Genomic DNA, 23,488 nt, shown 5'->3' on the forward strand with positions numbered 1-23,488 from the left:
TCATCACTTGTCATAAACCAGGAGAGACAGTGAAGGGAGATGAAGTTAGGAACCAACAGGGCTTGGGGGTGAGGGGCCTAGAACCCCAGTTCTTTTAACTGTCCTAGCCCATTCCTATCCTTCCCTGTTTCTTTGTTATGGAACTGGGTTCAATCTGGAATCCTGGCTGCTAAGGTGATCCCTTACCCAGAGTGAGGAACCTGGGGTCTCTCCTGCAGGCTGCGCCTCTCCAGTGGCAGTGAACACAAGTGCTCGCCTCTTCTCTCAGGATGCGCATGGCAGGGGGGGTCGTTTCTGAAATGCACATGAGCACTTCAGAGCTGCAGAGGGCTCCTTAGATAGGGGTCCAGGAGGTCGGCAGCTGAGGTCGTCTCCTGCGGGAGCGGTGGTTTTCCCTTCACTTGGTGTGGCAAGCCAATTTCTCAGTGAACTTTTTCTTTTCCCCCATGTGACAATTATCAAGACACTTTTCACTTTCTTGTGGGTGCTTCTCCAGGGAGCAGGGGAGTGGTGCAGTCGCTTACGCATCCTGGATCCCAGTAGGACAGCAGGAGACACTGAGGCCCAACTTAAGATGACAGTAAACAACCTCAGCGATGTGTAAGCCATTTATCCCCAAAGTTTCTTACCAAAAGTGTCCCTTCTTTTTTTTTTCCAGTTCTGAGACTTGAACTCAGGGCTTGGGCACTGTTCCTGAGCTGCTTTTGCTCAAGGCTAGCACTCTACCATTGGCACCATAGCACCACTTCTGGCTTTTTCTATGTATGTGCTGCTGAGGAATTGAACCCAGGGCTTCGAGCATGCTAGGCAAGCACTCTACCACTGAGCCACCTTCCCAGACCTCCTCATCTCAGTCTCCTTTTGTTTTATCATCATATATGCTGTTAGAAAAAAAAATGGAAGCCTGTACTGATGCAAACTCAGGAGCCTGATATCAGAGAATCAAGCTTCAAAGCCAGCCTGGTGAAGAAAGAACATGAGATTCTTATCTCCAGTTCTTATCTCTCTCTGGTGGTAGAGTCCAGTCTGGAGTAAAAGAGCTCAGCAACAGCATACAGGCCAAGAGTTCAAAACCCTGGACTGGCACAAAAAAAAGAAACAAATAGAATGAGACATTCCTGTACAGGAGTTTCTTTGGCAATAATGGCCATTTTTTTTCTAAAAATGTTTTCATCCCTAGAGACCACATTTGGAGATTAGAGGTAAGCATTTCATGCATATTCCTGAAAGCAGGGTGATGAGTGATCTCTTTTCATGTCTGGTTGTTTCTGAGGAGGTAGCTTCATTCTCTAATTCCTTACTCATTTTCATCGTAAGCAGTGGTGATTTTGAAGCAGAAAGTTGTCACTGTGCTCAGGAGAGGATCAGCAGTGACTCCTCACCCTGGGTTTCTGGTCTACCTCATTGCATGGACACCATTCCTCACCTGGATCCTTATGTTCTTGCTGACAATTCCGCTGCCTTGTTCTTGTCTGTTTCAAGAACATGCATTTGCCTTTCTGTGTCTGACTTCTTGCATTTTCCACAGCAATCTGTAGTTTTAGAGATGTGGCAGAAAATAACAGGATTTCCTTCTTGTTCCTGGCCTAGTTGTACTTTGTGATGGAAATAGGCTACATCTTCTTCTTATTTTTTTTTTTTTTGTGAAACATCTTTTTATTAAACAGCAAAGCAGAAATGCAACACAATTTTAAATATTTGTAAAATTAAGTCACAAAAGGGATTTAAAATGTTTGCAGTATGACTATTACATCTTCATATAGTTAAAGTCATTTATGAAATCATATACTAACACATAAGGTTATCCAATGATTAAAGTAGTTCAAATCTTATAACCGTAATGTATATTAGTTGATCTCGTTTCTTAGTATAATATCTTTTTTTTAAATTTAATTTAATTTTATTTGTGAACATACTGTACAGAGGAGTTACAGTTACTTGGGCAGGATAATGCGTACATTTCTTACTAAGCATTGCAGCCTCCTCCTTTGTTTACCCTCCACATCCCTTCCCAGCCTCCCCCCTCCCCCCCAATCCCAATCCTTCTCCTTCCCCACCTTCCCCCCCTTCCCCACCCCCCCGCACCAATTTTGTAAAGCTCGTTTTGGACATGACAACTTGTACTTCTCATTGTTGCAACAGGTCCACCTGTATCCTTAAACAACTGGTTTTTCCCCATCTCCTCCACAAGTTATACTGACATCAAATATAGTGAAAGCAGGGGTTATACTACGGGGGAGGGACATACAAAGCAACAAAGAGATAATCTTATAAATGTGTTAGAAACACATGCATGAAAGAAAAAAACATTAAAATACACATCTAAGGGTTCATTTTCCTGACATCACATTATCTGACCTTTTCCGCTTGACTCATACATATACTAGATATTACAAATAAGGGAAACCATGGGACCTATCTTTCTTTGGGCCTGGCTTACTTCACTTAATATAATTTTTTCCAAGTTTTTCCATTTCCTAACAAATGGGGCAATGTCATTCTTTCTGATGGAGGCATAGAATTCCATTGTGTATATATACCACATTTTCTTGATCCATTCATCTACTGAGGGGCATCTGGGTTGGTTCCATATCTTAGCTATGGTAAATAATGCTGCAATAAACATAGTTGTGCTGGTAGCTTTAGTGCGGTCTTGTTTGTAAACATTTGGGTAAATGCCCAAAAGTGGGATTGCTGGGTCATAGGGGAGCTCTATGTGAAGTCTTTTGAGGAACCTCCATACTGCTTTCCAAAGTGGTTGAACAAGTTTACATTCCCACCAACAATGAAGTAAGGTTCCTTTCTGTCCACATCCCCTCCAGCATCTGTTGTTGTTAGAGTTCTTGATTTTTGCCGTTCTAACTGGAGTGAGGTGATATCTCAATGTTGTTTTGATTTGCATTTCTTTTATGGCTAGGGATGTTGAACATTTCTTCATGTGTCTATTGGCCATCCTTCTTTCTTCTTCAGAAGTTTCTCTTTAAGTCTTTCGCCCACTTATTTATTGGGCAGTTGTTTCTTTGAGGATTTCTTGTTGGGGGGTTTAATTTTTTGAGTTCCAAGTATATTTTAGATATGAGACCCTTGTCCGTTGTATGGCTAGTAAAGATCTTCTCCCAATCCGTGGGCTTTCTATTGATCTTGCTAGCTATGTCATTTGCCCTGCAGAAGCTCTGCAACTTTATGCAATCCCATTTGTCCAACCTTTCTTTGATTTGTTGTGTTTCCGGGTCTCTATTCAGAAAATTTCGGCCTGAGCCAAGGAGACCTAGGGTTTCTCCTATTCCATCCTGTAATGTTTTCAGAGTGTCTGCTTTGAGTTCAAGGTCTTTGATCCATTTGGAGTTGATTATGGTGTTCAAGGACCTATACATTCTTGAGAATATGCCTAAATATTTCATTTTCTATTGTCTTGTTTTTTTCCGGTCGGTTGTAGGGCCTGAAATCTGGGCCTGGGCGATGTTCTTCAGCCCTTCAGCTCAAGGCTAACACTCAACCACTTGAGCCACAGCACCACTTCTGGCTTTTTCTGCTTATGTGATGCTGAGGAATTGAACCCTGGTCATCATGCATGCAAGGCAATCAGTCTACCACTGAGCTACATTCCCAGCCCCTCATTTTCTATTCTTTTTTTTTTTGGTCAGTCATGGGGCTTAAACGCAGCCTGGGCACTGTCCCTCAGCTCTTCAGCTCAAGGCTAGTGCTCTACCATTTGAACCACATTGCCACTTCCAGCCTTTGCTGCTTATGTGGTGCTGAGGAATCAAACTCAGGGCCTCCTGCATACAAGGCAAGCAGTCTATCACTGAGCTACCGTCCCAGACCATCTTTTGCTTTTGAGGAAAGGGTCTCCACTGTGTAGTCCAGGCTAGCCTTGAACCTAGTATGCCTCAGCCTCCTCAATGCTGGAATTTCAGGTGCACATCACTAAGCCCAGCTGCATTTTTTACCTTACTGTTCATCAGTCCCATTGTGATCCCAAAGAGATGCATAATGCCTTGATGAGAGGCTCATCTGCAGGGAAGTTCTCAGTCACTCTTAGCCTTCCTGGGGCATAGGACCATTCTTCACCTCAATGCAGCTTGCTGGTCTGCCAGGCCCTGGGGAATGAGGCCCTCTGTGCCCACCAGGGTTAGCTGGTCTCAGTGATGTCACTGCACTCAGCACACGTGACGTCATTGTGCTCCGTTCACTGGAGCTAGACAGGAGAAGCACACAGGGGAGGGTTTGCAGTCCAATGCTGTGGTCACAATCAGAGCCTTGAGGTTAGGACACTGTCCTACCAGGCTGGCATAGGCTGGTGTCCATTGCTCCCAGCCCGGTTTCTGCAGGGGAGGGAGGGTCTCACTGCTGTTTTCGCCCTTCCTGTGCACACACTACGAGAATTTGATGCACCTGTTCTTTGGGGTTGTTCAGACAAATAGCCTCACCCAGTGGCTTACATTTCCAGCTTCTATGGGGATAGGCTCTGCACTCCTCTCCTCACTTCAGGCCCAGTTATGGTTCTTGATTTTCTTGGGCTTATGGATGTATCCTCAGCCAACCCCTGCCTCTCTTCCTAAACTGTGCCCTCTGTGTACTGATGTTCTCCAGATGGGGTGCTTAGGAGGACACTGTGGTTGGCTCTAGGACCCACCCTTAATTCAGAGTAAACTCATCATGGGATGTTGAAACACTCACCCACAGACACTACTTTCCTCTTCACCAACACTGGCTTGGGACTGGGAAATAGCTTACAGGCCATGTGCAAAGAAAACAAAATTCCCTGCCTTTTCTCCAGATTTCCACCACAGTCAACAGAAAACCTGTGGCCCTGAAAATCTGAGCATTTCTCCCCAGTAGCAAGCAAGCATTTCCTTTTTTTTTTTTTAAATCTGCGACTAGGACTTGCACTAGGTATGTGATGATTTTGCTCATTGGCCGGTGCTCTACCACCTGAGTCATACCTCCCACCCTGAGCATTTCCTCATTGAAAAGCAAACACAGCCGGCTCCGCTAATTCAGTTCACTTCTCACACTAACTTACCCTGCTGTGTATGTGAAGGTCCAGGTTGCTTGCCTGTGTTTCTGACTCTGACCCCACATGGGGCTGATCAGCTCAAAGGAATCAGGACCGGGGACAAATCCTCACAGGTTCAACATAAAGGATGGCACTGAAAAGATTTGTATGGCAAGGCCCATGGGAACTGAGTGCCTTGTCTCTACCCCCTATGCTCCACGAACTCTAACATTTTCAGCTCTCAGGAAGCTCTCCAAACACTCTATTTTTTTTTTTTTTGTTAATATACAGACTACATTGGATGGGGAAGACTGTGTCAAAGTGTGATCAAGCAGAAAAGGTGTGACAGGGTACTGACAGGGCCAGGCTGGGGGCTTAGCAGAGCCTCCACCTGCACTCTGTGGCCCTCCTGTTGGCTGAACCCTTCGCGAAACTGGCAAAGGGATGTACTGTCAGACACTGATCAGGATTCAGCTGTGATGGCTCTGAGATGGAAAAGCTGGGTGCAGTAGTTACCATGGCCGTCCTCTGAAACAAAGCTCAGGTTCTATGGCCTGCATTCCAGAGGGAGTTAATGAGCCAGAAACTGAGCACCCAGATCCACCTGTACAGTCCATTCCCACCTGTACAGTCTTGGGTTCCCGTTAACCCATGATTTTGCCCACAGGACGTTTGTGTGTAGAGCACATGGGCAGGAAAGATGGCGCTGAGAGAGGTATTTGAGTAAGCAGAGCTCGATTTGCTTTACATTTATTGCATAACCAGACTGTGGAAGCTTAGGTGCATGATAGGGTGTGAACTTGACAGTGATTGGTTCCTTTTCCTCCCCTGCCATGCCACCTGCTCTTTTTTGCTTTAAAAAGGGCTTGCTGTGTGTTAATAAATGAGTTTTCCTGCTTGACTTGACTCTCCACTGTGTCTGATTATCTCCCAGGCAAGGGGAGATTGGGGAATAGATGAGCTGCTGCACTTACCTTTCCTCGGATCCTGTCCGACTTCAAGGAGCAGACAAAGACCCTACATCTGGCACCCAACTTGGGGCATGAAAGGAAAAGATGCCTGCCGAGGCTAAGTAGTCTCTCAGGGGAAGTGAAACTCTTAGTATGGGTAATGCTATCTCACAGAAGAAGGAGGAGGAGGCAACGTTAGGCCTTAGGGAGTAAAGGAGGATTTGGGAAGTGGGAAGGAAAAGGAATGGGTCAAATTTGACCAAGAATGCACTGAAACATGCACAGTGGAAGTCAAAACAAGGGTGAAATTTCCCCCCCTCTGACTCACGTGTCCCTGACAGTCATAGGGCCCCTCCCTATTCCCCTGATTGGAGGGGAGGAACATCACCCTACGCCACCTGTGAGAGGGACCTGCAAGACCTGGAACCCTACCAACCTTCCATGGAGGGGCCGAGGGCTGGGGAAATAACCTACTCGGAGACCTACCCTGCAAAGGAAGGGCCACCTGGGAGCCCGGACCCTAGGCCATAGGATTTGCTTCCCCAAGCATATCCGGTCAATCTGGCACCAGGAGCTAACAGGCCCTTGGAATGGTATCCATGGGAAGCTAAGGACCTTAAAGAGCGCTGCAAGGCAGTGGTGGAGGATGGCCCGAACTCTCCTTGGGCCCGGACCCTATTACAGGACATTGCTTATCACCCATGTGACCCTGAGGACTGTCTGGATGTGGCCAAAGCCATCCTCCCCAGTTCTCAGTTTATTAAATGGTGTGCTTTCTTTAAGGAGGAAAGCAGAGTGCAGTCGGAGAATAACCGGCAGGGTCAACCCAAGATACCTATTATTTATGCCATGTTAACAGAGACGCGGGAAGGGCACTCCACTGGGTCCAACAGGCCACAATACCTGGTCCGTACTGTGACCAGGCGAGGCAGGCAGGACTTGCCACATGGTACAAACTGGATGATGGGCCTACTGAGTTCCCCAGAGCAGGAGTGAGACAAAAACCTGGTGAGCCTCTAGCTGAGTTTGTAGACTGAGTCCAATAGAGTATTAACTGCAATCTGCCAGCAGGGAACCTCCAAGATCAGTTTGTAAAGCTGCTGGTCTGGGAAGGGATGAATGCAGACCGCCGCATGGCCTGTGCAGGATTGAGAGAGAGTTCCCTGAGCAGATGGGTGGTGGCCTCGCAGGATGTGGGAATGCAGCAGCACCAGTCCCAATGACTAGCTTTAGCCTTACAGGCTCAGACATCTGCAATGACTGAGGCTATTATCCATCACCTGCAGCCCAGGGCCAAGGAACCCCAATACCATTGGGGAGAGGGACTTGTTTTAAATGCGGGCAGGAGGGGCACTTTAAGGGGGACTTACAACAAACCCCCACCAACCACCAGTGGGATGGGGGGGCAAACCGCCCCCTATGCCTTGCCCCTGGTGCACGAAGGGATACCATTGGAAAAAGGATTGTCGATCCAAGTTTGATTTAGATGGAAAGCCTTTAAACTAGGGTAGAGGCATTCTCTATCCCTGTTAACTCAAGGAGGGACCCCATCTGCTGCAAGACCCAGGCAGCCTCCTGGCAGGATGACCCAAGCCCATTGAACCATCCCCTTGATGGAGGGACTCTGCTCTATAATGAGTATTCTCATAACATAGGCGGGAAGCAGTTTCACTGCTTAATTGACACGGAGGCAGATCAAACCATACTCAGGGAGGAGGAAATGCCCTTGGACTGGAAGCTTGCACCTGGGCCCCCAATATTGGGGGTAGGGGGCAACTCCCAGTCCAAAGAGATGGTCACCCTTATGAAATGGACTAGCCCAGATGGAGAACAGGGAAAGATACGTCCTTTAGTGGCAAAGAACCTCACTGCCAATTAACTAGGGCAAAACATGCTAAGACAAATGGATGCCGTGGTCACTACAGACCATGGAGCATCCTATGATGATATCCTGGATGGGATAGAAGCACAATGGTTTAAATAAAATCTATAGGTAATTAAGGAAAAGGATTTTTTAACTTTCATAATTACAGAGAAGAACATAGGGGACCCGCTCAGGTGCACCCCCAATCCTAAAGGCCACTCCCCCACCCCTAGTACCTCCCATTAGGTTGAAGCCAGTAAGCCCTACCTGGGTGGAGCTGTGGCCATTGACCAACCCTAAACTTGTAGCCCTCCACCTTCTGGTGGAGGAACAGAAAAACCTTGGGCACATACTCCCTTCTGTGAGTCCTTGGAACACACCCCTATTTGTTATTCAAAAAGCCTCTGGGGTTGGCATATGCTCCAAGATCTAAGTAAGGTAAATAAAAGGATGGAGCTAGTAGGACCTCCTCTAAGAGCCAGGCCCTGAACTCTTGCTATACCTTCAGAATATACCTTGGTTGTGATTGGTATTCAATATATATTTTTTAATATCCCCCTGCATTCAGATGTCTGCAAGAAGTTTGCTTTCTCCATCCCTTCTAGCCCGGCCTTTTGCCAACAATACTTGGCTACACTTTTAGGTCCTATGCTTGGTTCAGATACCTCCCTTGCCTATGCCTACATGGATGAAATAATCCTGGGGCACCAAGACCCAGGCCGCCTGGGGGGGCCTTCTGTCCCAGGTTCTTGCCTTATTTAAAAGTGGGGGGGTTACCATCGCCCTCAATAAAATTCAAAAAGTACCTCCTTTTAAGGTGATTGGAACCCACTTTACCTTGACTCAGGCCAGGCCCTTAAGCCTTTGCTGGATATTCCAGCCTCTCTGACCTTAACCCAACTTCAGAGCTTTTTAGGGGAAATCAATTGGCTGTTGCCATGGGTTCCTGTCCCTAAAGATAGTCCTGTGCCCTTATTTAACCTGCTAAGACAGGATGACCCATGAAGTTATTACAATTACACACAGCCATTGGGCAATATTTTTGCAGTTCCAAGAAGCACTGCATGAAGTTTCCCTGAGGAGGTATTCTATTTTTGAGCCCATTTCCCTTTGGTTGTTTGCAGGTGGTTTACTAATTTCTGCTGTTTTAACTCAAATGGGGGAGCCATTAGAGTGGATTCACAATCCCCTTGGGGGCATACCTTGGGTGTACTCTCAGGCAGACTAACTTGCAGACCAACTTGCTATTGTCCAGTGAAGGACCCAAGCCCAAAGGCATTATGGCTTGGATCCTCACTAAATTGTTTTTCTCCTTCGGGGGCAGACGTTGAGTGGCTCACTTGAGCCAATGCTCATCTTGCACTCTGCTTGGAGTGGTTTCTAGGCCAAATTGACTGCATTGACCGGGAGCCTTTCCAGTTGCATGTGGCAGGTGCCGTGTCTTTTGGGAAAGGTAGTGCTGTCCAGACAGCAAAGCAGAAGCCTCGGCCTCAAGCCTGGAGAACATGCAGGATTGGTTTTGTGAGCAATTACTGAAGCATGATTGTGGGATAGAGCAAAATGCCAGGCTGGCATCTTAAAGGACAGCAGTGTAGTGTCGCTGTTCTGGAGGTAGTGCTCTGAGCACCGGGTGCTGCGCTTCCTGTGGCAAGTCCTATGTCAGAAAGGAAGAATCCCAGAGATCGGTGGTGCCCTGACCTGCCCTGCCCAGCCCTGAGGCCTGAGACTGTGGCTGGGCTTGGCGCTGTCTTCGGGTGGGAACCAGGCACAGGGGCCAGTGGTTGGGGGCAGGCTGGGGGGGGATAGCCAACAAAGCCTCCAGGAGGCAGTAGCTGAACGAGTCTGAACAGAGAGAAAGGATTTTTGGCAGAGAACAGTGCTGAGAGTATAAGCTGTACCTGAACAGGAAATCTGCTTGCCACAGTGTTGCACAGGATGGGACTCAGTCTCCCCTGCCTGAGGGGTGCAGAGTGGCCCTGTCATGCAGCACTCCCCCACCCACCCCCAGCTTGTATCTTGTTCTCTGTGCTGGCCATATGGGAAAACTGTGGGTACTGACAGCTAGCTTGGGTATCTTTGGGCTGTGATCCCAGGGTGCTGGGGCCCAAAGTAGGTGTAATGGAAATGCCCTGCCCCTACAGACACAATCTACGATGAGGATGAGGTCCTTCTGGCCCTGGCTGGGCAGCTGGGAACCTTCACCGGCCTGGTGGGGCCACAGAGAATGTGCACTGCCTGCTGGTTAGTGGCATGTGGGGTCCCTGTACCATCCCCATGGCAAAGACAGGAGCCATGGAGCCATGTTGGGGGAGGGGCGGGTTGCTATCCAGGGGGATGGCTTCAGGGCTAGAGGGTTGAGCAGAATATCAGTGCCACCCACCCCTCGCCCACCCCTGCAGCCCCCACTGGAGTCGCTGGCCACGGTGGAGGAGACAGTGGTGCGGGCCCAGGCGGTGGAGTCCTTGTTGCCGGAGCCTGCTGGCAACGAAATGGAATCCTGGATTAGGAAAGCTGAGATATCTCCCATCTTGGTGTTCTGAATGAAGGGATAGGGGGTTGTCCTGTATGCTGTTCTAGTGACGTGAATGAGTACTTCAACTCCCTCCCAATTTGTAGGGTGCACAATCGGGGGATCTGGCATGTAAACTCTTTGTGTCAGCATTTGTGTCATCTGAATGAGTCTCCACAGTCGTAACGCAATGCTCAGGCAACCAGCGGGATTTATTATCTTCCTGGGATAAAACACACATATGTCCACAACTCCAAGTTAAAACCAGATCGGGCCTGTGCCAATCACCTGTTAAAGGATCCTTCCACTTAACTTGGGCAAAAGCTCTTTGCTCTCTTTTGTCCCAAAACCGCTGTGCTGCAGAAAGGCCATTACAATCTAAGCTTAAAAAATTTAGCACAAATAAAGCATAAGAAGCATATTAACAGTAGAGAAAGGATATAATTCCCACATTTTAATTTAAAAATTGGGTGCTTTAACAGCCCATTGGCTTGTCTAACAATTTCTTGTTCTTGAGGAACATAGGGAATATCTGTAGAGTGAAAAATCTGGTAAGATTTACAAAAAGTTTGAAAAGCTTGTCCGACATATCCCAGACCATTATCAGTTTTAATATGTTTAGGGAGTCCCATAGTGGCAAAGCAGTGTAGGGAAGGAGCAATACAATGTTTGCTGGTCTCCCTGGCAAGAGGAGTAGCCATAATAAAATTCGAGTAGTTGTATGGTAACATGGACAAAGCAAAGCCATCCAAAAGATGGAATCAGGCAGGAGTTTAGTCTACTTTTTCCACAGTGGAGGTGGTCAGGGTAACAATGTGGATTTCCTCCAGGTGACTGTCAGGCTGTAGCAGCAGTAGCAACAGCAGGGTCTCTCAGTGTCTCCAAGGGACTGTCACACCTCTTGCTGTGCTGTAAATGTCTACACAGACTGTTAAGGATACAAGTAATACATAGGCTTGGCAGGCTGTGGCCCCACTAGTTTTTAAGACTATTTTAAATTTTCTAAGTTAAAGAATCGTTAAAAAGTCATTTAAAACAACGTGAAAATTCTTAAAAATTTTTGGTAATGTCCAAACCTCATAACCTTTTAAATTTTAAACTTAAACTTAACCAATTTTTACAGCATGCTGATAACTTTTATCTTGAACATGTTCACAAACACATACAAAACACACACAGATCTTAAAGCGCATAAAAACATCAAAATCAGTTGTAGGTACATTTAAAACTGGTATCAATTCTAAAACAGAACTAGACAACAACCAAAGGCTGAGTTGGGAGCTAATGGGCCCCCAGTTTATCCCTACCTCAGAAAACATAGCAGAAAACACACTGAAGTAAACAAGACAGACAAGTGGCCACAAAGACAAAATCAAGTCTCATTGAATGGCATGACATCTCACCACCATTCACAAGTGGGACTCAAATCACTTACCAGGGGACTCGAACCCCCTCTACTCTTTTGGATTCTTGCTAACTTTGACCCAGGGGCATTCCAAGGTGGAGGAGAATTCCCAGTCATCTTGGGGCAAGAGAAAGAAGTCCTTAACGGCCATCCCCTCAGCCGGACAGGTTCCACCCCATACTCAGACCCTCTGGACTAAGGCCCGAATCTAAGATCTTGCTGGTGTCACTTGTAGGTTGTCAGTGGCAGTTTCATAGGGCTGCAAATTCTCCCTACCAGCCCTTAGAAGTTATTGTTAGGTCCTCCAGGTTTTTCACCCCCCACCACTCCCCTACTTCTGGATCCAGAGATGGTGGAGGAGGTGGCAGTGAAAGGTAGAAACGTGCTTCAGTTTAAAGTGTAAGTAACAAAGAAGGTGCTAAAGAGAAACAGATATTGAGGGGGTGTTAACCAGCCTCCTCGGAGCTCTCGCGACAGGAAGAATCTGAGAGAAGTAACATTCCAAGAATTCCAAAATACATGCACACAAACATTGAGACAAAACATTTACAGCATGCACGTTGTAGACTGTCAGACAGAAAGTGCTGGACTAGAGATGGGCCCAACTATCCACACTCGTGGATAGTTTACCCTGATGCGGATCCAGGGGATGTCTCCCACCGGCCCAGTTGCTGTCTTATAGTGCATCCCCCAAGTTTCTTATAAACCACAATACAGAAACTGCAGGCTACACAGATACCAGACAATTACAAAGCAGCAATGTTTTAACTTACAGGCCATTTGCATCATAGTGTCCCTAAATCCTTGTTGTTGTTTTTTTTGCTAAGTTTCTAAACTAATGGTTCCTTCCTCCAGGAATCAGGGGCATACTTAATTGACAAAGTAAAAGAAACTCTCTAACTGCCTCTGTCTAACTTTCACTACTCGATCTTGAAGCATGCCCTAAGAGCCTGCATATATAATGTGCATTTGTTACCTTGCCCCAGACTTTCTTACTCCTGATTATATTATCACCCGCTCTCTTTCCAGATGTGTCCTCTTACCTTAGCAGGGTCCTCTGCCTTGATCCCCAGTTTTCAGGTCCCTGTTCAGGGGCCACATGCCGGAACCTGTAGGCAACAAAAGGTAATACTGAATTAGGGGGCAAGTATGTGGAAAAATGAAGGCATAAGACAAAGGATGGGGTCGGGAGGTCTGCAGCTCAAGACTGCAACACCATTTATTTTTAACTTTCCCTAATATATACTATTAGAAGTCAAGAGGTAACATAAGGTTACAATAGTCCAGAAAAACAAGGAAAATTTCAGTAAAAACAGAGTGCAGTAAAAACAAGACAAGGTCAACTGGTAGAAAGTAAAACAAACTCTGCAGACATAGCAAAGCAATCCCGGGCACCTGGTGTTTTTCAAGAAAGCCAGCTCCTTGTATGTGCCTTCAAGTGAGCACCAGGGTCAAGATGACCTTTAAACTTTACTCTCCTCTCCCAACACCTTGTGGGCCATCTCTCAAGAGCTCTCGCCCTTTGACCTCGAAGTCCACTTCATGCTGCTGGTGAAATGGCTGGCGGGGGGGCAACTGGTTCACCTCCCGCATCTCTGCCTGAGGCCTCCCCCCGTTTGCTACCCCGGAGTGTCCAGCCCTGTGAAGGCAGAGCTCCTTCATTGAGTCTTGGGCTCCCCTGCCACCACCTGCACCACCACCCCTGTCCTGTCCCCTCGGGACAGCTCACCTGCTCGGCCTCAGTGGCAGCCCCTCCCCCCCTCCACAGGTGCGTGAATGCACAGTAAGCCTACTTGCTGCTCCCTTGAGCTGCCGTGGCTGAAGGCCCCCCTCCTCCTCTTCCTCCTATCCTGGGTGAAGCCTCCTATGCCCTTGGCAGCAATCATGGAGCCCAAGGATCCACCCCCTCTGATCTCTCCTGACTCTGAGTTCATCCTGCCAAGGGTATCTCATCTCTCCTTCATATTGAGCATAGTAACTAGGTGCTGCTGTGAATGAAGTCAAGTCAGGAGCTGGCTGTGAGCTCTGACCAGCAGGTGTGCAGCGGGTTAGCAGGAGTCGGGAGTCTGGCCACCACATGGCAAGGACACAGGGGACAGGAAACAAGACGGTGGCATAGAACTGAGGGTGCTCAGGAAGAAAGGAGGAGACACAGATGGAGAGAGATGTCCTGAATGTGTGAACTCTCCAGAAGTAACGAGTCCAGGCAAGGCTGCATGTCAGCATGACAATGGGAGGGTGTGCTTCCAGCAGACTGCAGGGGTCTAAGGGTGCAGAGCCTAACCTTGAGCTGAAGAGCTGAGGGACAGCGCCTAGGCCCAGAGTTCAAGCCCCTCGGCAGACCAAAAAAAAAAAAAAAGATGAAAAGCGCGTGGAGCATTCCCGAGTGCTGTGGGGGAGGAGAAGCGCAGGGTGTGGCTCAGAACCCACAGTCCACTCAACACCTGGCCTACTCCCTGGATGGCTCCTGGAGGCAGGTCTGTCATTTGCTTGCTTTCCTTTTCTGTGCCAGTCCCAGGACTTGAAATCAGGGCCTGGGTCCTATCTCTAAGCTTTTGTGCTCAGGGCTGGTGACTGTACCTGGGGCATCAGTGCTACTTCTGGCTTGCTGACACCCTGCAATTCATTCCCAAGAAGAAAAGGGTGGAGGTGGAGAGCCCTGGACCAGAGGGCCCTGCCTGTCATTCAGCACAGCAGCATTCACCAGCACGCCAGAGGCTGTGGTAAAGTGACCTCAAAACAAGCAACATGAGGAGCACTGCAGGAAATGTCACAATAGCCAAGCAAGGGGCTTTCTCAAGGAGCCATCGTGTTGTAAAAACAACTTTACATTAAAACATGTACTTTTCAAAATACACTTAATGTCCTTGTTGAAATAGCAGAGAGTCTAGAGATATGTAACATAGACCACCAAGGAAAATCAAGAGTTGTGAAAATAAATTATGTGGAAGAAATAAGCACCAGACTAAGGGAGTAACTGTCAGTAAAGAGCCTTGATGTTTGTGGTCAGTGCTACACCAGCAGGACTCCTCACTTCCCTCCGTCCTTTCCTTCCTTCCTTCCTTCCTTCCTTCCTTCCTTCTTTCCTTCCTTCCTTCCTTCCTTCCTTCCTTCCTTCCTTCCTTCTTTCCTTCCTGCTGTGCTGGCTTTCCCTATCTCTCCTCTGTCTGTCTCTGTCTATTTGTCTGTGTGTGTCCCTCATTCTCTTTCCTTCTTTGTGCCAGTCCTGGGGCTTGAACTCTGAGCCTCCATTCTATCCCTGGGTCGATTTTGCTCAAGGTTAGCGCTCTACAACTTCAGCAACAGCACCATTTCCATGTGTTTTTTTTTTAGTGGTTTTTTGGAGATGAGAGGTTCAGAGAGTTTTCTGCCTAGACTGGCTTTGAACTGTGATCCTTAGATCCCGCCTCTTCAGGAAATCAGAACACAGCTATCAACAATCAATACCCAGCTACTATTTTCTTTCCAACTACTTTCTTCCCCAGAACAGAAAGGGCTTTAAGAATGATTTGCTTCATTGCATAGTGAACTATTAAAGACAGAAGAACAAAAAAAATCAAAGACTCAAAATAGAAAAAGGAAAACATTTTAGGTGAGTTTAACCAGTTTATCTTGAACTTGACACTACCACCACTTAATGGAGCAGATTATCTGGAGGAAGTTGACATGATGTTAGAAGCATTATTTCAAAATCTAACATTTTCACTTTCATATAGTTTTGTAGGCCAGCACAATAGAGACAGATGAACACACACACACAGATATATAGCACACAAATGTGCAGGTGTGGTCGTGTATGCACACCTCTATCTCTCAGCAGATACTTTTATCTAGTTGTGGAAATTGTTGAATGTCCAAGTAAAGTTCAGCAGAGATGTAAGCTTGGTTGGCCTCAGGGGAGGACCACTTTCTTCTTCTTTGGGCAGGTGAAGAGGAGGCTGCAGGAAGTGGAGTGTCCACTCATGAGCAGGAAAGGGCTGAGGGTTGGGAAACAGCCCATAACAAACACCCCCATATGGTAAAACACAGGGCTAGGATTGTAAATCACAAACAAGCAAATCCAAAAGATGCAGGATGCGGAGTAAAAGAAGACAAAGGAGCTCACCAGGAGGAGGATGCTTATGGTAGCTCTGGACTCAAGAAAGGCTCTGGTGGAGACACTGGTCTCTGGATGTGTTGCATTGTCTGCTTGTGTCTGTACAGGCCCAAGAGCGTGGAGCTGCTGGCCCAGAGCATGAGCGCCAGAAACAGAGCATCACGAACCGAGAGCATGGCCAAGTACAGCACATCAGCAGTTGGTACGTGACGCACGGAGGAACAGTATCCATAGGCCTTTAAGCTCCTCATGTTGTCCTGTGCTTTGGGTCCGGTCATGAACATGAGAAAAACAATACTCACCAGGAGGAAGACTCCCCCAGCTAAAGTAGACAGTGGAGACAATATGTTTGTGGGCGCTCCCCTTCAGCCCTGCCCACTTGGAGTCCCCCTGACTGATGCTGACAGCAAGGAAGATGCTCAGGGAGCAAGTGCTACCATTCGACACCCCCCTGCCCACTCAGAAAAGATAGATCATTTTGCACTCCACATCACTGAAGAAATTTCTCCAGCCCCAAGCCACCATCGTTTGGGGAATACCCCTACACAGAAGACATAGGAAGCTGGCCACAATTAAGTGCCTAAGAATCAAGTCTGTGGCTCTCATCTTGTTCCCAATGCAGGAAAGGAATAGATAATGGGAGATAAGAGACAAATTATCCACAAACCCAACCACAGTCTGGGCTAAGAGGATCACCCCCATAGACACATGGGCATCTGCCATTTCTCTGTTCCTTGAGTCTCATCCAGAGGTTCTGGCTTGGGAAACTGAGTCCTGCACAGTGGCAAGGGAACTCAACATTCTCCATCCAGCATTCAGACCATTCGAAATACTGTCCTACTGTCTCTCATGTATTAGGAAAAATCCATTCTATTCATCCATTGGGAAGAGGAAGATGGCATTTCCAGGAAAATTGGTGAACCTGGAGAAATGGCAGTAAGGGAAGGTGAGTCAGGTTCTGAGATGAAGGCAGCTACATTTCTCCTCTGTAGAATCAGATATAAGATTCTAAACAAGCGAGGCCCTAGTGGCTCAAGCCTGTAATTCTAGCTACTCAGGGGCTGAGACCTTGGATTCCCAATACAACGCCAGCCAGAGAAAGAAAGCCTATGAGACTCTCCTCTCCAGTTAAGCACCAGCAAACCAGAAGTACACCTGTGGTTCAAAGTGGTAGAGGCCTAGCCTTGAATAAAAAGGGCTGAAGTATAATGTGCAAGCCCCAAGTTCAAGCTCTCTGACTGACAAAAAAAAAAAATTAGAAACATGCGTGACACATTCCCTGGGAGACATGCACCTATACCTCAGTACGCTGGCTGCAGGAGTGGGTCCCAGGTGTCACACTTTCCTCAATGCGGAGCCCACATTTCACAGAAGAAAGACCAGGAAGATGAACCAGGTCTGCAGTGGAGATGGTTCAGGTGAAGGAGGAGGTGGATGACAGAGACCAAGAGCGGCAATTTTAGGTTCAAATGCCATTCTAGAGTCGCTGATGTGAACACAGGTTCCCCAGCCCCCGGTCAATCAGGATTCCTCCTCACTTGTCATAATCCAGGACAGACTCTGTGAGGGAGACGAAGTTAGGAACCAACAGGGCTTGGGGCTGGGGAACCGAGAATCCCAGTTCTTTTCACTGTCCTAGCCAATTCCTATCTTTCCCTGTTTCATTATCATGCCACCTGATTCAATCCCAAATCCCTGCTCCTAAGGTGATCCCTTACCCAGAGTGTAGAACCTGGGGTCTCTCCTGCAGGCTGCGCCTCTCCAGTGGCAGTGAACACAAGTGCTTGCCTCTTCTCTCAGGATGTGCGTGGCAAGGCGACCCATACTGAGATGCACAAGGGAACTTCAGATATTCAGAGGGCTCCTTAGATAGGGGTTCAGGAGGGCGGCAGTTGAGGTCGTCTCCTGCAGGAGCGGTATTTTTCCCTTCACCTGGTGTGGCAAGCCAAGTTCTCAGTAAACTTTTTCTTTTCCCCCATGTGACAATTATCAAGACACTTTTCACTTTCTCGTGGGTGCTTCTCCAGGGGGCAAGGGAGTGGTGCAGTCGCTTACCTCTCCTGGATCCCAGTAGGCCAGCAGGAGACACTGAGGCCCAACTTGAGATGACTGTCTGTAAACAACCTCAGCGGTGTGTACGTCATTTATCCCCAAAATGTCTTACCAAAGTGTGGATTGAATTCTGGTCCTGGCTGCTGTGCCTCAAGTCTTCAGCTGAGGGCGAGCACTCTACCACCTGAGCCACAGCCTCATTTCTGGTTTTCTGGTGGTTTATTGGAGATAAGAGTCTCATGGACTTTCCTGCCCTGGCTGGCTTTGAACCATGAGCCTCAGATCTTAGCCTTCTGAGTAGCTAGGATGACAGGAATGAGCCACTGGCACGTGGCTAGGTTTGTGTCTTTTAAAGTCTAAATTGTTCCTCAGTAAAACTTATTTACATTTCTTGTCTGGCTTGTTTTCCTTCCCAAGACACATGATGAATACCAGTTCCATCCATTTTCCTGCAGGTGCCAGGCTTTGTTCTTTATTGAACAGACAAATATATGAGATAGAAAGGAGTACATGACAATAGATAGTATATTAAAAATTTGGAGCTATTTGGTGGTGGGGAATTGATATACAATGTAAAGCTGACAGTATTTTCCAGATCTGTATACACCTCCCCGAACTGTAAAGCAGTGACCCGGCTCTACCCTGTGCCTGTCAGCAAGAAGGGAGAGCTGGCCCGAGCCAACACTGCATAGAGATGACACTTCACCAGCCAAGACTGAAAACTGAAAGTTCCAGATGGAAAACTGTCCCAAGCAAATGTGAACTGACCTGAACAGAATTCCCAGTTGCTTGTCCCACAAGAGCAGGGGAGACATAAGAAGCCTCACCCTCTGCTGACAGCAAGCCAGCACACAGATGCGTACTGCTGCCCTGGTTTCATGAACTAGTACTACTTGATGCCATGGAGCCATAAGTCCAGACCAAGTTAGAATGTTGGCTTAAGACCCTCCCTCATCAAGTGGTAGGCTGTAGAGCCCAAAGTCAGCCATAAGACTTAAGGATAGAAAGAGAATCATAAAAATCAAGATAGAGCCAGCCAGACACAGATGGTTGCTCACCACTAATCAGAGCTACTCCAGAAGCTCAGATCTGAGGATTATGGTTCAAAGTCAGCAGAAAAGTCCACGAGGCTCGTTTTCTTTTATTTTTTTATTTTTTGGGTCCTGTTGTGGGGCCTGGGCACTGTCCCTCAGCTCTTCCACTCAAGGCTAGTGCTCTACCCCTTGAGCCACAGTGCCACTTCCGGTTTTTATCTTTTTGCTTATGTGGTTCTGTGGAATCGAACCCAGGGCCTCTGGCATGCAAGGCCACATGCAAACCACTGAGCCACGTTTCCAGCCCCACAAAGGCTCATTTTCAATAAACTATCACCAGAATGTACAAAGCAGAGCTGTGGCTCAAGTGGTAGCACAATAGCCTGGAGCTAAAGAAACTTAGCAATACTGTCCAGGCCCTGAGTTCAAGCCTTATGACAGACACATACATAAACACACACACACACACACACACACACACACACACACATAAATAAGGGTAAAAATGAAAAAAAAATGGAGATTAAATGAACAATGTAAAAATAAATCAGTGAAAGAAGCTGAGGCCTGGTGGCTCACGCCTGTAATCCTAGCTAATCTGGAGGCTAAGATCTGAGGATCATGGTTCAAAGCCAGCCAAGGCAGGAAAGTCCATGACACTCATCTCAACAGAAAACTGGAAGTGGCAATTATGGCTCAAGTGATAGTGTGCCTGCCTTGAGCTGAAGAGCTGAGGGACAGTGCCAAGGACCAGAGTTCAAGCTTCAGGACAGACAAAAAAAAAATCAGTGAAGGTAAGAAGTTTCCTTGATAGCTAAGACTGACAAGCCTTCATCCAAGAACAGTGAAGACATCAACTAAGAAAACTAGAATATCATAACAGTTTAAATTCAAATTGTCACTGGGGAATATATTAGAAAATTAGTCCAGGGGCTAGGAAGGTAGCTCAGTGGTAGAGTGCTTGCCTTGCATGCCTGAGGCTCTGGGTTCGATTCCTCAACACCACATAAGCAAAAAGAAAAAAGCCGGAAGTGGCACTGTGGCTCAAGTGGTAGAGCACTAGCCTTGAGCTGAAGAGCTGAGGGACAGCGCCCAGTCCCAGAGTTCAGGCCCCATGACTGGACCCCCCCCCAAAAAAAAGAAAAGAAAAGAAAATTAATCCAACACTATACAAAACATACAAGGAATGGATTCAGTCTTTGCATGTTGGACCCATCAGGTTTGATCCAAGATGACTTTAATCACCTAACTTCATCTGTAATCAAGCAGTATATCGATTCATTGATGGGTTACACCAGGTGTTCAGAATTACCACCAATGCTCCTCAGAGAGGTTCAGAAACTAGAAAAGGAAGAAGGCTACCAAACTCTCTCTCATACCAAAATGAGAACAGACTAGAGACAAGATTAGACACCTATTTCCTTGAAGAACACAGATATAAAATATTTCATAACACACATGCAAGTAATATCAATCATGCATTGAAAGATCATGCACCATGCCCACATTGCATTTCACCCATAATTGCAAGTGTGGCTCAACAAGTCCTGGACAATTTGAAGAGTAAGACCCTGGACACCTGTGACTCACACCTGTCATCCTAGCTACTGAGGCTGAGATCTGAGTATCACAATTCAAAGCGAGCCTGGGCAGAAAAGTCCAGGAGACTCTTCAATTCCCTACCAGAACACTGGCAGTGGCACTAAGCTCCAAGTGGTAGAGCACTAACCATGAGGAAAAGAGCTTAGGGACAGCACCCAGGCCCTGAGTTCAAGCCCCACTACTGATTCCCCACCCTTCCAAAAAAATCATTATACCAAGGATTCATCTGCTTTAAAGGTTTGTCCGCCAATGCACTATCAGCTTTCAGAAATGAGTAGTTACGGATTTTAATGAAGTAGAAGCAATGGGAAGGAAGATACAGTACAGCTGGGATCTGACAAGGCAAGGTGTGTGCAGTGTGCAATAGTGGCCACCATCATGCCAGGACATGGGTGTGACCCAGGAACAGAAGTCAGATGTTGCCTGTCCTAAGCGTCAGTCAATGGTTATTCCCAGATCAGACCTGGCATGAGTGCTTCCCCCCAAAACCTCCTCAGGACGTCCTTGGCCCTTCTGGATTCTGCTGTTTTGATTGCAATGGAAGATGATTTGCCAGGCTGGTGGTTTTGTGAGGATGGTGACCACAGTGTGGCCTGCTCTACCAGTAGGAGGTGCACAAGGTGTGGGCCCGGAGCCCCCAAGCTAAGGATGCAGGGTGTGGGGGGGGGGCTGACTTCCCAGCTGCTTCACAGGCTGAGTCACACCTTTCTGTCACAACCCATTTTTTCTGAAAAGCTTTGTCAGGAGCTTCAAGTCATCCTCATGAGTGAGAGGTGAGCGTGTCTCATCCCTACTTCATATTGAGCATAGTCACCAGGTGCTACGTGAATAAAGCCTAGTCAGGAGCTGGCTGTGAGCTCTGGCCGGCAGGTGTATGGCAGCGGAGCAGGAGTCAAGGGTCTGGCCACCGCGTGGCAAGGACACAGGGGACAGGAAAGGGATTCATACAAGATGGTGGTGAAGAACTGAGGTTGCTCAGGAAGAAAGGAGACAGAGATGGAGAGAAACATCCTGAAAGTGCAAACTCTCCAGAAGTAACGAGTCCAGGCAGGGCTGCATGTCAGCATGATGATGGGTGTCTGTGCTTCCAGCGGACTGTAGGGGTGCGTGGGGTGCAGAGCCTAACCTTGAGCTGAGGAGCTGAGGGACAGTGCCTAGGCCCAGAGTGCAAGCCCAAGGCCAACCAAAAAATAAAAGAGGAAAAGCATGTGGAGCGTTGCTGAGCGCTGTGGGGGAGGGGAAGCACGGGGTGTGGGTTGTCTTGGATTGGGATCCTGCTCAAGACAGAGTGTGAGGTGGGTGGAAGGTGGGGTGCTCCTGGGGAGCAGGTCCTGAGAGGGGATGGGGTGGGGGCAGGGAAAGCCTTCATCCCCTCTGAAGGCAGGGAGCTGGTGGAGGAAACACGCTGCCCCTAGGTCAGGAGGATAAGTCCACATCCATGTTCTCCAAGGTGACACAAACAGGGGGGACCTCTGAGGACCGGAACACCAGGGGTCAGGAGAGGACCAGGTGTGTGTGAGGTTAATGATGACACCAGACAGCTCCCCAAGGAGACCAGAGCTCGAGTGTGCTGGGTGGAATGACTTTGGGCTGGATTAAGGGTGTTGGGCAGGTACGGAATCTGGCTAAAGAGAGTGTGGGGGGAGGGAGTACAGGGATAGTGGGGCCTGTGGTTCAAGCCTTTCTGTGGTGGGGTGGCTGTGGGAACTTCAGGATCAGGAGGAGGCACCTGGCTCAGAGCACACAGTCCACTCAACACCAGATATAGTCCCTGGACGCCCCTGGATGCAGGCCTGCCATCTGCTTGCTTTCCTTTTCTGTGCTGGCCCCAGCACTTGAACTCATGGTCTGGGTCCTATCCCTGAGCTTATGTGCTCAGGGCTGGTGACTGTCCCCGGGACATCAGTGCTACTTCTGGCTTACTGTCACCCTGCAATTCATTCCTGAGTAGAAAAAGGTGGAGGTAGAGAGCCTTGGACGGGAGGGCCCTGTCTGTCATTCAGCACAGCAGCCCTGACCTGCACCCCAGAGGCTGTGGTAAAGTGACCTCATAATAAGGAACATGAGGAGCACTGCAGGAAATGACACAATATCCAAGCAAAGGACTTTCTCAAGGAGACTTCGTGTTGTAAAAATAACTTTACATTTAAAAATGTGCTTTTCAAAAGTAAACTTAATGTCCTTGTTGATTTAGCAGAGAGTCTAGAGATATGTAACATAGATTGCCAATGAAAATAAAGAGTTGTGAAAATAAATTATGTGGAAGAAATAAACACGGACAAGACTAAGGGAGTAACTGTCAGGAAGGAGCCTTGATGTTTGTGGTCAGAGCTACACCAGCAAGACTCTCTTCCTTCCTTTCTTCTTTCCTTCCTTCTGTCCTTCCTTATTCCTTCCTTCCTTCTTTGCTGGCTTGCCCTCTCTTTTCTCTGTCTGACTCTGTCTGTCTGTGTGTCTGTGTCCCTCATTCTCTCTTTCCTTCTTTGTACCCGGCCTGAGTCATGAACTCTGGGCCTCCATTCTGTCCCTGGGACGATTTTCCTCAAGGTTAGTTCTGTACCACTTCAGCCACAGCACCACCTCCATGGTTTTCTTTTTTTTAGTTGTTTATTGGAGATGAGAGTCTCAGAGAGTTTTCTACGTAGGCTGGCTTTGAAATGTGATCCTTAGAGTTCACCTCCTCATGAACTCAGAACACAGGCATCAATCACCATACCAGCTGCTATTTCCTTTTCTTTATTTTTTTTATTGTGAGAATACCCTACAGAGGCATTATAATTACATGGCAAAATATCGAGTACGATTCCTATTAAGCATTGTTGCCTCCTCTTTGTTTCCCCTCCCATCCGTTCCCATACTTCCGCCCTTCCCCAACCTGATACCTTCCCACACCAAAGTTGTAAAGTTCATTTTTTGACATAAGGACTTGTACGTCTCATTGTTGCAATGGGTCCACCTGTATCCCTAGTTAAAAGAT

At 47.6% G+C, this 23,488-nt stretch overlaps 1 pseudogene; it reads right to left on the reverse strand.

Annotated features, from left to right (window-relative positions):
- Positions 1 to 15,846: 15,846 nt before the first annotated feature.
- LOC122125514 overlaps positions 15,847 to 23,488 on the reverse strand; it is an 85,574-nt pseudogene continuing 77,932 nt past the window's right edge.

The sequence above is a fragment of the Dipodomys spectabilis genome, unplaced genomic scaffold (assembly GCF_019054845.1).
Source record: "Dipodomys spectabilis isolate Male_0828 unplaced genomic scaffold, ASM1905484v1 ptg000266l, whole genome shotgun sequence".
Taxonomy (NCBI): Eukaryota; Metazoa; Chordata; class Mammalia; order Rodentia; family Heteromyidae; genus Dipodomys; species Dipodomys spectabilis.